Source organism: Macaca mulatta, chromosome 7 (assembly GCF_049350105.2).
Source record: "Macaca mulatta isolate MMU2019108-1 chromosome 7, T2T-MMU8v2.0, whole genome shotgun sequence".
Taxonomy (NCBI): domain Eukaryota; kingdom Metazoa; phylum Chordata; class Mammalia; order Primates; family Cercopithecidae; genus Macaca; species Macaca mulatta.
Window position 1 is genome coordinate 180,369,413 of NC_133412.1, and position 13,161 is coordinate 180,382,573.

The 13,161-nt window shown below is 39.3% G+C and overlaps 1 long non-coding RNA gene across 1 annotated transcript; it reads left to right on the top strand.

Moving 5' to 3' along the window:
* The first annotated feature begins 918 nt into the window (after positions 1 to 918).
* LOC144330511 (uncharacterized) lies at positions 919 to 12,942 on the top strand. The gene is made up of 4 exons (XR_013396772.1): positions 919 to 1,053; positions 8,675 to 8,776; positions 9,046 to 9,186; positions 12,137 to 12,942. It is a non-coding gene; the product is annotated as an uncharacterized LOC144330511 (long non-coding RNA).
* Positions 12,943 to 13,161: the final 219 nt, after the last annotated feature.

Below are 13,161 nucleotides of genomic sequence, written 5' to 3' on the forward strand. Positions count from 1 at the left end.
CTATATAAATCATAAAATATAGTGCTGACATTTAAACCGACATATAAACCAATGGAACATTATAGACAACCTGGAAATCAACCTATTTCTTTCCAATAATCTGGTCTTTGCCGTGTTGCAAAGAACACACACTAGAGAAAGGACCATCTCTTCAACAAGTGGTGTGAAAACTGGGCATTCACATGCAGAAGAAAAAAATGGACCTCACTTCACACAACACATAGAAATCAGCTAAAAATGGATTTAAGACTTAAACATAGACCTGAAAATGTGCTACAGAGTGATTTGTGCATGGTTTGCAAGAAAATGTAAATTAGTATGGCCATTGTAAAAAACAACATGAAGATTACTCAATGAATTGAACATAGAGTATATCCACTTCTGAGTATACATCTAGAGAAAATAAAGTGAGTGTGTCAAATATATGTTCATTGTGAGACTACTCTTAATAGTCTTGATGGGGAAAATAAGTCAACGTCTATAAATGAACAGATAAAATGTGGCTTATACGTACATAAAATTGAGTATTAGTCACCTTTTAAAAACAAGGAATTTATTACATTAGCAACAACGTAGAGAACCTTATGCTAGGTAGAATAAGCCAGACGCAGAAAGACAAATGTTGCATGACCTCATTTATACGTAGAATCCAAAATATTCCAGCTTTTGGAAGCAAAGTAGAATAGTAGTTCCCAGGAGCTGGGAGAAGGAAAAAATTGGGTGATTTTGGTCAACGGGTAAAAGCTTTCAGTTATGCAGGTTGAAATGGTTTGGCTCCGTGTTCCCACTCAAATCTCATGTCAAATTGTAATCTGTACGTGTTGAAGGAAGGACCTAATATAATGTAACTGGGTCATGGGTTGGTCTTCCTCTTTGCTGTTCTTGTGATAAAATTTTCAAGAGATCTGACGGTTTAAAAGTGTGGCACCTCCCCGCTCACATGCTCTCTCTCCTACCACCATGTGAAGAAGGTTCTTCCTTCCCCTTCGGCTTCTGCCATCACTGTGTTTCCTGATGCCTCCCACTAACGCTTCCTGTTTAGCCTGCAGAACTGTGAGTCTACTAAGTCTCTTTTCTTCATAAATTACCCAGTCTCAGGTAGTTCTTTATAGCAATGTGAAAGTGGATTGATAGAAACTTTGCACCAGGAGTGGGGTACTGCTATTAAGATACCTGAAAATGTGAAAGTGACTTTGTAACTGTGTAACAGGTAGAGGTTGGAAAAGCTTGGAGGACTCACGAGAAGACAGGAAGGTGTGGAAAAGTTTGAAACTTTGAAGAGGCTTGTTGAATGGTTTTGCCCAAAATGCTGATAGTGACATAGACAATAAAATCCAGACTGAGGTGGTCTCAGATGAAGATGAAGGACTTCTTGTGAACTGGAGTAAAAGTCACACTTCCTACACGTTAGCAAAAAGACTAGTGGCATTTTGCCCCACCCTAGGTATATGTGAAATGTTGAACTAGGGAGAGCTGATTTAATGTATATGGCAGAAGAAATTTCTTTTTTTTTTTTTAATTTATTTATTATTATTATACTTTAAGTTGTAGGGTACATGTGCATAACGTGCAGGTTTCTTACATATGTATACTTGTGCCATGTTGGTGTGCTGCACCCATCAACTCGTCATTTACATCAGGTATAACTCCCAATGCAATCCCTCCCCCCTCCCCCCTCCCCACGATAGGCCCCAGTGTGTGATGTTCCCCTTTCTGAGTCCAAGTGATCTCATTGTTCAGTTCCCACCTATGAGTGAGAACATGCAGTGTTTGGTTTTCTGTTCTTGTGATAGTTTGCTAAGAATGATGGTTTCCAGCTGCATCCATGTCTCTACAAAGGACACAAACTCATCCTTTTTGATGGCTGCATAGTATTCCATGGTATATATGTGCCACATTTTCTTAATCCAATCTGTCACTGATGGACATTTGGGTTGATTCCAAGTCTTTGCTATTGTGAATAGTGCTGCAATAAACATACGTGTGCATGTGTCTTTGTAGCAGCATAATTTATAATCCTTTGGGTATATACCCAGTAATGGGATGGCTGGGTCATATGGTATATCTAGTTCTAGATCCTTGAGGAATCGCCATACTGTTTTCCATAATGGTTGAAATAGTTTACAATCCCACCAACAGTGTAAAAGTGTTCCTATTTCTCCACATCCTCTCCAGCACCTGTTGTTTCCTGACTTTTTAATGATCGCCATTCTAACTGGTGTGAGATGGTATCTCATTGTGGTTTTGATTTGCATTTCTCTGATGGCCAGTGATGATGAGCATTTTTTCATGTGTCTGTTGGCTGTATGAATGTCTTCTTTTGAGAAATGTCTGTTCATATCCTTTGCCCACTTTTTGATGGGGTTGTTTGTTTTTTTCTTGTAAATTTGTTTGAGTTCTTTGTAGGTTCTGGATATTAGCCCTTTGTCAGATGAGTAGATTGCAAAAATTTTCTCCCATTCTGTAGGTTGCCTGTTCACTCTGATGGTAGTTTCTTTTGCTGTGCAGAAGCTCTTTAGTTTAATTAGATCCCATTTGTCAATTTTGGCTTTTGCTGCCGTTGCTTTTGGTGTTTTAGACATGAAGTCTTTGCCCATGCCTATGTCCTGAATGGTACTACCTAGGTTTTCCTCTAGGATTTTTATGGTATTAGGTCTAACATTTAAGTCTCTAATCCATCTTGAATTAATTTTCGTATAAGGAGTAAGGAAAGGATCCAGTTTCAGCTTTCTACTTATGGCTAGCCAATTTTCCCAGCACCATTTATTAAATAGGGAATCCTTTCCCCATTTCTTGTTTCTCTCAGGTTTGTCAAAGATCAGATGGCTGTAGATGTGTGGTATTATTTCTGAGGACTCTGTTCTGTTCCATTGGTCTATATCTCTGTTTTGGTACCAGTACCATGCTGTTTTGGTTACTGTAGCCTTGTAGTATAGTTTGAAGTCAGGTAGCGTGATGCCTCCAGCTTTGTTCTTTTGACTTAGGATTGTCTTGGAGATGCGGGCTCTTTTTTGGTTCCATATGAACTTTAAAGCAGTTTTTTTTCCAATTCTGTGAAGAAACTCATTGGTAGCTTGATGGGGATGGCATTGAATCTATAAATTACCTTGGGCAGTATGGCCATTTTCACGATATTGATTCTTCCTATCCATGAGCATGGTATGTTCTTCCATTTGTTTGTGTCCTCTTTTATTTCACTGAGCAGTGGTTTGTAGTTCTCCTTGAAGAGGTCCTTTACATCCCTTGTAAGTTGGATTCCTAGGTATTTTATTCTCTTTGAAGGAATTGTGAATGGAAGTTCATTCCTGATTTGGCTCTGTGTTTGTCTGTTACTGGTGTATAAGAATGCTTGTGATTTTTGCACATTAATTTTGTATCCTGAGACTTTGCTGAAGTTGCTTATCAGCGTAAGGAGATTTTGGGCTGAGACAATGGGGTTTTCTAAATATACAATCATGTCATCTGCAAACAGGGACAATTTGACTTCTTCTTTTCCTAACTGAATACCCTTGATTTCTTTCTCTTGCCTAATTGCCCTAGCCAGAACTTCCAACACTATGTTGAATAGGAGTGGTGAGAGAGGGCATCCCTGTCTTGTGCCAGTTTTCAAAGGGAATTTTTCCAGTTTTTGCCCATTCAGTATGATATTGGCTGTGTGTTTGTCATAAATAGCTCTTATGATTTTGAGGTACGTTCCATCAATACCGAATTTATGGAGCGTTTTTAGCATGAAGGGCTGTTGAATTTTGTCAAAGGCCTTTTCTGCATCTATTGAGATAATCATGTGGTTCTTGTCTTTGGTTCTGTTTATATGCTGGATTATGTTTATTGATTTGCGAATGTTGAACCAGCCTTGCATCCCAGGGATGAAGCCCACTTGATCATGGTGGATAAGCTTTTTGATGTGTTGCTGAATTCGGTTTGCCAGTATTTTATTGAGGATTTTTGCATCGATGTTCATCAGGGATATTGGTCTAAAATTCTCTTTTTTTGTTGTGTCTCTGCCAGGCTTTGGTATCAGGATGATGTTGGCCTCATAAAATGAGTTAGGGAGGATTCCCTCTTTTTCTATTGATTGGAATAGTTTCAGAAGGAATGGTACCAACTCCTCCTTGTACCTCTGGTAGAATTCAGCTGTGAATCCATCTGGTCCTGGACTTTTTTTGGTTGGTAGGCTATTAATTATTGCCTCAATTTCAGAGCCTGCTATTGGTCTATTCAGGGATTCAACTTCTTCTTGGTTTAGTCTTGGAAGAGTGTAAGTGTCCAGGAAATTATCCATTTCTTCTAGATTTTCCAGTTTATTTGCGTAGAGGTGTTTATAGTATTCTCTGATGGTAGTTTGTATTTCTGTGGGGTCGGTGGTGATATCCCCTTTATCATTTTTAATTGCGTCGATTTGATTCTTCTCTCTTTTCTTCTTTATTAGTCTTGCTAGTGGTCTGTCAATTTTGTTGATCTTTTCAAAAAACCAACTCCTGGATTCATTGATTTTTTGGAGAGTTTTTTGTGTCTCTATCTCCTTCAGTTCTGCTCTGATCTTAGTTATTTCTAGCCTTCTGCTAGCTTTCGACTGTGTTTGCTCTTGCTTCTCTAGTTCTTTTAATTGCGATGTTAGAGTGTCAATTTTAGATCTTTCCTGCTTTCTCTTGTGGGCATTTAGTGCTATAAATTTCCCTCTACACACTGCTTTAAATGTGTCCCAGAGATTCTGGTATGTTGTATCTTTGTTCTCATTGGTTTCAAAGAACATCTTTATTTCTGCCTTCATTTCGTGATGTACCCAGTAGTCATTCAGGAGCAGGTTGTTCAGTTTCCATGTAGTTGAGCGGTTTTGATTGAGTTTCTTAGTCCTGAGTTCTAGTTTGATTGCACTGTGGTCTGAGAGACAGTTTGTTATAATTTCTGTTCTTGTACATTTGCTGAGGAGTGCTTTACTTCCAATTACGTGGTCGATTTTGGAGTAAGTACGATGTGGTGCTGAGAAGAATGTATATTCTGTTGATTTGGGGTGGAGAGTTCTATAGATGTCTGTTAGGTCTGCTTGCTGCAGAGATGAGTTCAATTCCTGGATATCCTTGTTAACTTTCTGTCTCGTTGATCTGTCTAATGTTGACAGTGGAGTGTTGAAGTCTCCCATTATTATTGTATGGGAGTCTAAGTCTCTTTGTAAGTCTCTAAGGACTTGCTTTATGAATCTGGGTGCTCCTGTATCGGGTGCATATATATTTAGGATAGTTAGCTCTTCCTGTTGAATTGATCCCTTTACCATTATGTAATGGCCTTCTTTGTCTCTTTTGATCTTTGATGGTTTAAAGTCTGTTTTATCAGAGACTAGTATTGCAACTCCCGCTTTTTTTTGTTCTCCATTTTCTTGGTAAATCTTCCTCCATCCCTTTATTTTGAGCCTATGTATGTCTCTGCGTGTGAGATGGGTCTCCTGAATACAGCAGACTGATGGGTCTTGACTCTTTATCCAGTTTGCCAGTCTGTGTCTTTTAATTGGAGCATTTAGTCCATTTACATTTAAGGTTAAGATTGTTATGTGTGAACTTGATCCTGCCATTATGATATTAACTGGTTATTTTGCTCGTTAGTTGATGCAGTTTCTTCCTTGCCTCGATGGTCTTTACATTTTGGCATGTTTTTGCAATGTCTGGTACCGGTTGTTCCTTTCCATGTTTAGTGCTTCCTTGAGGGTCTCTTGTAAGGCAGGCCTAGTGGTGACAAAATCTCTAAGCATTTGCTTATCTGTAAAGGATTTTATTTCTCCTTCACTTATGAAACTTAGTTTGGCTGGATATGAAATTCTGGGTTGAAAATTCTTTTCTTTAAGAATGTTGAATATTGGCCCCCACTCTCTTCTGGCTTGTAGAGTTTCTGCCGAGAGATCTGCTGTTAGTCTGATGGGCTTCCCTTTGTGGGTAACCCGACCTTTCTCTCTGGCTGCCCTTAAGATTTTTTCCTTCATTTCAACTTTGGTGAATCTGGCAATTATGTGTCTTGGAGTTACTCTTCTCGAGGAGTATCTTTGTGGCGTTCTCTGTATTTCCTGGATTTGAATGTTGGCCTGCCCTACTAGGTTGGGGAAGTTCTCCTGGATGATATCCTGAAGAGTGTTTTCCAACTTGGTTCCATTTTCCCCCTCACTTTCAGGCACCCCAATCAGACGTAGATTTGGTCTTTTTACATAATCCCATACTTCTTGCAGGCTTTGTTCATTTCTTTTTCTTCTTTTTTCTTTTGGTTTCTCTTCTCGCTTCATTTCATTCATTTGATCCTCAATCGCTGATACTCTTTCTTCCAGTTGATCGAGTCGGTTACTGAAGCTTGTGCATTTGTCACGTATTTCTCGTGTCATGGTTTTCATCTCTTTCATTTTGTTTATGACCTTCTCTGCATTAATTACTCTAGCCATCAATTCTTCCACTTTTTTTTCAAGATTTTTAGTTTCTTTGCGCTGGGTACGTAATTCCTCCTTTAGCTCTGAGAAATTTGATGGACTGAAGCCTTCTTCTCTCATCTCGTCAAAGTCATTCTCCGTCCAGCTTTGATCCGTTGCTGGCGATGAGCTGCGCTCCTTTGCCGGGGGAGATGCGCTCTTATTTTTTGAATTTCCAGCTTTTCTGCCCTGCTTTTTCCCCATCTTTGTGGTTTTATCTGCCTCTGGTCTTTGATGATGGTGATGTACTGATGGGGTTTTGGTGTAGCTGTCCTTCCTGTTTGGTAGTTTTCCTTCTAACAGTCAGGACCCTCAGCTGTAGGTCTGTTGGAGATTGCTTGAGGTCCACTCCAGACCCTGTTTGCCTGGGTATCAGCAGCAGAGGCTGCAGAAGATAGAATATTTCTGAACAGCGAGTGTACCTGTCTGATTCTTGCTTTGGAAGCTTCCTCTCAGGGGTGTACTCCACCCTGTGAGGTGTGGGGTGTCAGACTGCCCCTAGTGGGGGATGTCTCCCAGTTAGGCTACTCAGGGGTCAGGGACCCACTTGAGCAGGGAGTCTGTCCCTTCTCAGATCTCAGCCTCCGTGTTGGGAGATCCACTGCTCTCTTCAAAGCTGTCAGACAGAGTCGTTTGCGTCTGCAGAGGTTTCGGCTACGTTTGTTATTGCCCTGTCCCCAGAGGTGGAGTCTACAGAGACAGGCAGGTTTCCTTGAGCTGCTGTGAGCTCCACCCAGTTCGAGCTTCCCAGCAGCTTTGTTTACCTACTTAAGCCTCAGTAATGGCGGGCGCCCCTCCCCCAGCCTCGCTGCTGCCTTGCCGGGAGATCGCAGACTGCTGTGCTAGCAATGAGGAAGGCTCCGTGGGTGTGGGACCCTCCCGGCCAGGTGTGGGATATGATCTCCTGGTGTGCCTGTTAGCTTAAAGCGCAGTATTGGGGTGGGAGTTACCCGATTTTCCAGGTGTTGTGTGTCTCAGTTCCCCTGGCTAGGAAAAGGGATTCCCTTCCCCCTTGCGCTTCCCAGGTGAGGCAATGCCTCGCACTGCTTCAGCTCTCGCTGGTCGGGCTGCAGCAGCTGACCAGCACCGATCGTCCGGCACTCCCCAGTGAGATGAACCCAGTACCTCAGTTGAAAATGCAGAAATCACCGGTCTTCTGTGTCGCTCGCGCTGGGCGGCAGAAGAAATTTCTAAGCAGCAAAGCATTCAAGATTTGACTTGGCCGTTTCTGAAAACATAAGTCATATGCATTCACAAAAGATGATCTGAAATTAGAACTTATGTTTAAAATGGAAGCAGAGCATAAAAAGTTGAAAAAAAATTGCAGACTGACCATGTGGTAGACAAGAAAAACTCAGTTTCTGGGGAGAAATTCAGGCTGGATGCAGAAATTTGCAAAGTAATGACAAAACCAGTGGGAAAAATGTCTCCAGGAGATTCCAGAGATCTTTGTGGCAGCCCCTCCCATCACAGGTCTAGAAGCCCAGGAGAGAAAAATGGTTTCGTTGTCCAGGCCCAGGAGCCCACTGCTCTGTGCAGCCTCGGCACATGGCGCCTTGCATCCCTGTCTCTCCTGGGCCACCCATAGCTAAAAGGGGCCAAGTTAAAGCTCAGGCCATTGCTTCAGAGGGTGCAAGCCCTAAGCTTTGGTTGCTTCCATGTGGTGTTGAGCCTACTGGTGCACATAAGGCAATAGCTGAGGTTTGGGGACCTCCTCCTAGGTTTCCGATCATGTATGAAAAGTGTCTGGATATTTAGGCCAAAGTCTTATGCAGGGGCTGAGCCTTAATGGAGTCCCTCTAATAGGCCAGTGTAGAAGGAAAATATGGTATTGGATCCCCTACAGAGAGTCCCCACTGGGGCACTGCCTAATGGATATGTGAGAAGAGGACCACTAAAAGCTTACACGGTGTGCCTGGGAAAGCCATAGGAACTCAATGCCAGACTATGAATGCAGCAGCCATGGGGACTGTACCCTGCAGGGCCACAGGGGTGGAGCTTCCCAGGCCTTGGGAGCCCACCTCTTGCATCAGTGTGTCGTGAAAGTGAGACATGGAGTAAAAGGAAATTATCTTGGTGCTTTACGATTTAATGACTGCCTTGCTGGGGTTTGGACTTGCATGGGGACATGTAGCCCCATTATTGTGGCCAATTTCTCCCATTTGGAATGGAAACATTTGTCCAGTGCGCCATTTTATCTTGGAAGTAACTAACTTGTTTGTGATTTTATAGGTTTATGGGTGGAAGAAACTTACCTTGTCTAAGAGGAGACTTCAGACTGTAGATTTTTGTGTTAATGATGAAATGAGTTAAGACTGGGAGACTGTTGAGAAGGTATAATTAATTATATTTTGCAATGTGAGAAGGACATGAGATGTGTGAGGGGCCCGGGGTAGAATGATATGGTTTGGCTCTGTGCTTCCACTCAGATCTCATGTCAAATTTTAATCCTCAAGTATTGTAGGAGGGGCCTGAGGGGGAGTGACTGGATCATGAGGGCAACCTTCCCCTTTGCTGTCCTTGTAATACAGTTCTCACAAGATCTCGTGGTTTAAAAGTGTGGCACATCATCCCTTTCTCTTTCTCTCTCTCTCCCCTTCCAGCATGTGAAGAGGATCCTGGCTTCCCCTTCAGTTTCCACGATGACTGTACGTTTCCTGATGCCTCCCAGTAATGCTTCCTGTTAAGCCAGTGGAACTCTGAGTCAACTAAACTGCTTTTCTTCATAAGTTTCCCAGTCTCAGGTAATTCTTTACAGGAGTGTGAGAACGGCCTGATACATAGGCCGAAGGAGTTCTCCAAATGAAACATACAGCAATGCTACTATGAAAATGAATATTGTATTATAAACATATCTTTCGCCAGAAGAGTAGATTTTAGGTGTTCTTATCACACACACAGTAAAAAAGTCATAAAATGATAACTGTCTGAGATGATAGGCATGCCAATTACCTTGATCACGATGTACGTTTCCCCAAGGATATCAATACATCAAGTGATGTACCTTAAATACATACAATTTTGTCAGTTACAGCGCCATAAAGCTGAGAAGTTATAATGCATATTTATATTTCTACAGATTTTGTCAATAAAAATGTGAGAATATAATCAGAAGAACTTGTACAAATATATTTATAACAGATTTGTTCATATTTATATTGGAAACAAATTTAAATTCCATCGACAGGAAAATAAATACACATATTGTCACTTATTCACTTAATGAACTGATTTATTTACTTAATAAACTGTCATTTATTAATGTGAAGGACAGATTCAGATATGAAATATCTATGAGTACCTATAGGTGTATGAAAAAACCTTGATAGATGAAATTACATGAATGAACCCCACGAATAACAAAAGTAGCCCCTTCCAAAAAATGATCTGTAATATTAGATTCCATTTATATGAAGTTCAAAACAAGAAAAATGGACCTATGGTGACAGAAATCAGAACATTTTTCTATTTGCATTTCTCTGATGATTAGTGATGCTAATCATTTTAAAAATATGTTTGCTGGCCACTTCTCAAAAAATTCTTTTGAGAAGTGTCTGTTTGTGTCATTTGCCCATGTATTAGTCCATTTTCAAACACCTGATAAAGATATATCTGAAACTGGGAAGAAAAAGAGTTTTAATTTGACTTACAGTTTCACATGGCTGGGGCAGCCTCAGAATCATGGCGGGAGGTGAACAGCACTGCTTGCCTGGCAGTGGCAAGAGAAAATGAGGAAGAAGCAGACACGGGAACCACTGATAAACCCATCAGCTCTCATGAGACTTATTCACTATCATGAGAATAGCACGGAAAAGACGGGCTCGCATGATTCAATTACCATCCCCTGGGTCCCTCCTAAAACGTGGGAATTCTGGGAGATAAAATTCAAGTTGAGATTTGGGCGGGCACACAGACAAGCCATATCAGCCCATTTTTAATGGGGTTTTTTGTTTGTGCTTCTTGATTTGTTTTAATTTCCTATAGAGTCTGGATATTAGGACATGGTTGGATGCAACCTTTGTGAATATCTTCTCACATTCTGTAGGTTGTCTGATTACTCTGCTGGTAATTTTGTTTGATTACTTGTTTGTTTTGATGAGCAGAAACTCCTTAGTTAATTAGGTCCCGTTTGTCTATTTTTGTTTTTGTTGCAATTGCTTTTGGATACTTAGCCAAAAATTCTTTGTCAAAGCTGGTATCGAGAAGAGTATTTCTTGGGTTGTCTTCAAGGATTTTTATGGTTTGAGGTCTTACGTTTAAATCGTTCATCAATTTTGAGTTAATTTTACATATGTTGAAAGTCGATGTCCAGCTTCAATCTCCATCATATAGCTAGCCAGTTGTCCCAGCACCATTTATTGAACAGGGAGTCCTTTCCTCATTCCTATTTTCATCAGCTTTATCAAAGATGAGATGAGTGTAGCCGTGCAGCCACACACCACTCAGAATGGCTGTCACTACAAAGTCAAAAACAACAGATGCTGGTGGGGCTGTGGAGAAAAGAGAACACTTATACTGTTGATGGGACTGTGGATTAATCTTTCCACTTTGGAAAGCAGACTGGAGATTTCTCAAAAACTTAAAACAGAAATATCATTTTACCCAGCAATCCCACTACTGGGTATACACTAAAAAGTAAGCAAATAATTCTTTATTTGTGCACACATTTATCAGAAATCCTCAAATTGTACATTGAAGATCTATGCATTTTTAGGTTAACTTTAACAAAAATAGGAAAGAGACAATTGTAGGAAAATATTTTATAATGAAATTGAAATATCCATAAAATGTATATGAAAATTCAAATACAAAATGTAAATGTGATTATTACAATAATTATTAAAATGCATTCAGTTATACAAAATTATTGGAAATATTAAAGATAAAGGTGACATATTAAAATAATAAATGTATAAAGACAAAATTCACAGATAATTAAAACATGCCTAAAATATTTGAAACATTTTATATTATTAGTTATACCAAGTTAATAAAAAATTGATGTAATATTTCAACCTGTTTTATCAGAATAAATTGCTGATATGCAGTGTAAAATCATAATAGGGGACAGCCGACAGGAAAATAACAGTATTTGGCAAGCACATGTTTTAAGTGTTAATATATTCTCAATGTTGTCCCAGTTGTTACATCTGAAATGTGTAATTATATCATAGATTAGTTTGAGTCCTTAGAAAAAATAATTTTAAGAGATGACTTAGAGGGTTAATTTTTTAATGTGGAGATATTAGTATCTCATCTATAAAGAAATTGAAAATACATAATTCATTTTGTATTTGTTTGATTCCATTTACATGAAGTTCAAAACAAGAAAAATGGACCTATAGTGACAGAAATCAGAACATTTTTCTAGTTGCATTTCTCTGATGATTACTGATACTAAACATTTTAAAACTATATTTGCTGGCCACTTGTATGGATTCTTTTGAGAAATATCTGTTTGTATCATTTGCTCATGTATTAGTCTGTTTTCAAACTCCTGATAAAGACATATCTGAAACTGGGAAGAAAAAGAGTTTTAATTTAAAGTCCTGATAAGAAACTCTGTCCCATGGAATAGCACTTATCCTATTTGGTTGTGATGCATTTACTATTAACATTATCACCTTCATCTTGTTTTAGAAACGTAAAGTAAGGTGTGATGAATTGAAGTGTGATGTAACTTCTTTCTTACAGCACTGGGTGAAGATAATGAAAAGCCCTGTGATCCCAAGGAAATGGCCTAATCCAAGGAGAAGGAGGCTCCAGGTCATGTGGACTCACATGGGGCATCCGCTTCTGCCCGTCCCGCAGCCACTCCCAGAAGCCTTCAGCAGGCAAGGGTGCAGGTGGGCTGTGGAGAAAATCCAATGAGATCTGGAAGTGAAGAAAAAGATAACGATCTGGGATAAATTTAAAAAGTTAAAATAAAAAATTTATTGTAAATTCACAAATTACGATTGTTTACATTTACAAGGTAAGAAGCAATGTTATGATTTGTGAATACAATATGGAATAACTAAGATAAGTAAGAAATAATTAAGATAGTTATCATTAATCACCTCAAATACTTATCATTTATTGTGACAACAATATTTGAAATTTACTCTTAGCTCTTTTGAAATGACAAATTTGCCACTTTTAAATAAACAAACAGGAATCAATTCATGAAAACAATTAAAAACAACTGAAATAAATTATGAATTACTCTAATAATTTACACTTTTTTCATCCTTAAGTTTGGTTCTTTAGGACATATTTTTAGAATTATTTTATTGTAATATTTAATATGAATGCCTACACACACATGCATAGGTCTACGTTTTGTTTTCTTTTTCTGGGATGGAGTCTCACTGTGTCGCCCAGGCTGGAGCGCAGTGGCGCAATCACAGCTCACTGCAAACTCCTCCTACCGGGTTCAAGCAATTCTCCTGCCTCAGTTTCCCGAGTAGTTGAGACTACAAGCGTGAGCCACCACGCCGGCCTATACATCTTTCTATGCGTATAAATTTATATCCCTATAGTTATGTGGTTGCTGATGCCAGCAAATGTTAATAAAACTCTGGAAGAATTGGTGCAAATAATTAGAACTGTTTATTTCTTGAAAGTATATATTTAAAATATATAACTTTAATAAATGCTAAAATTTAAATAGTAACGATTATATATTCACTATAAATACAAGTAACAAAATATCACAGCCAAGAATGCTGGTGTTTTGC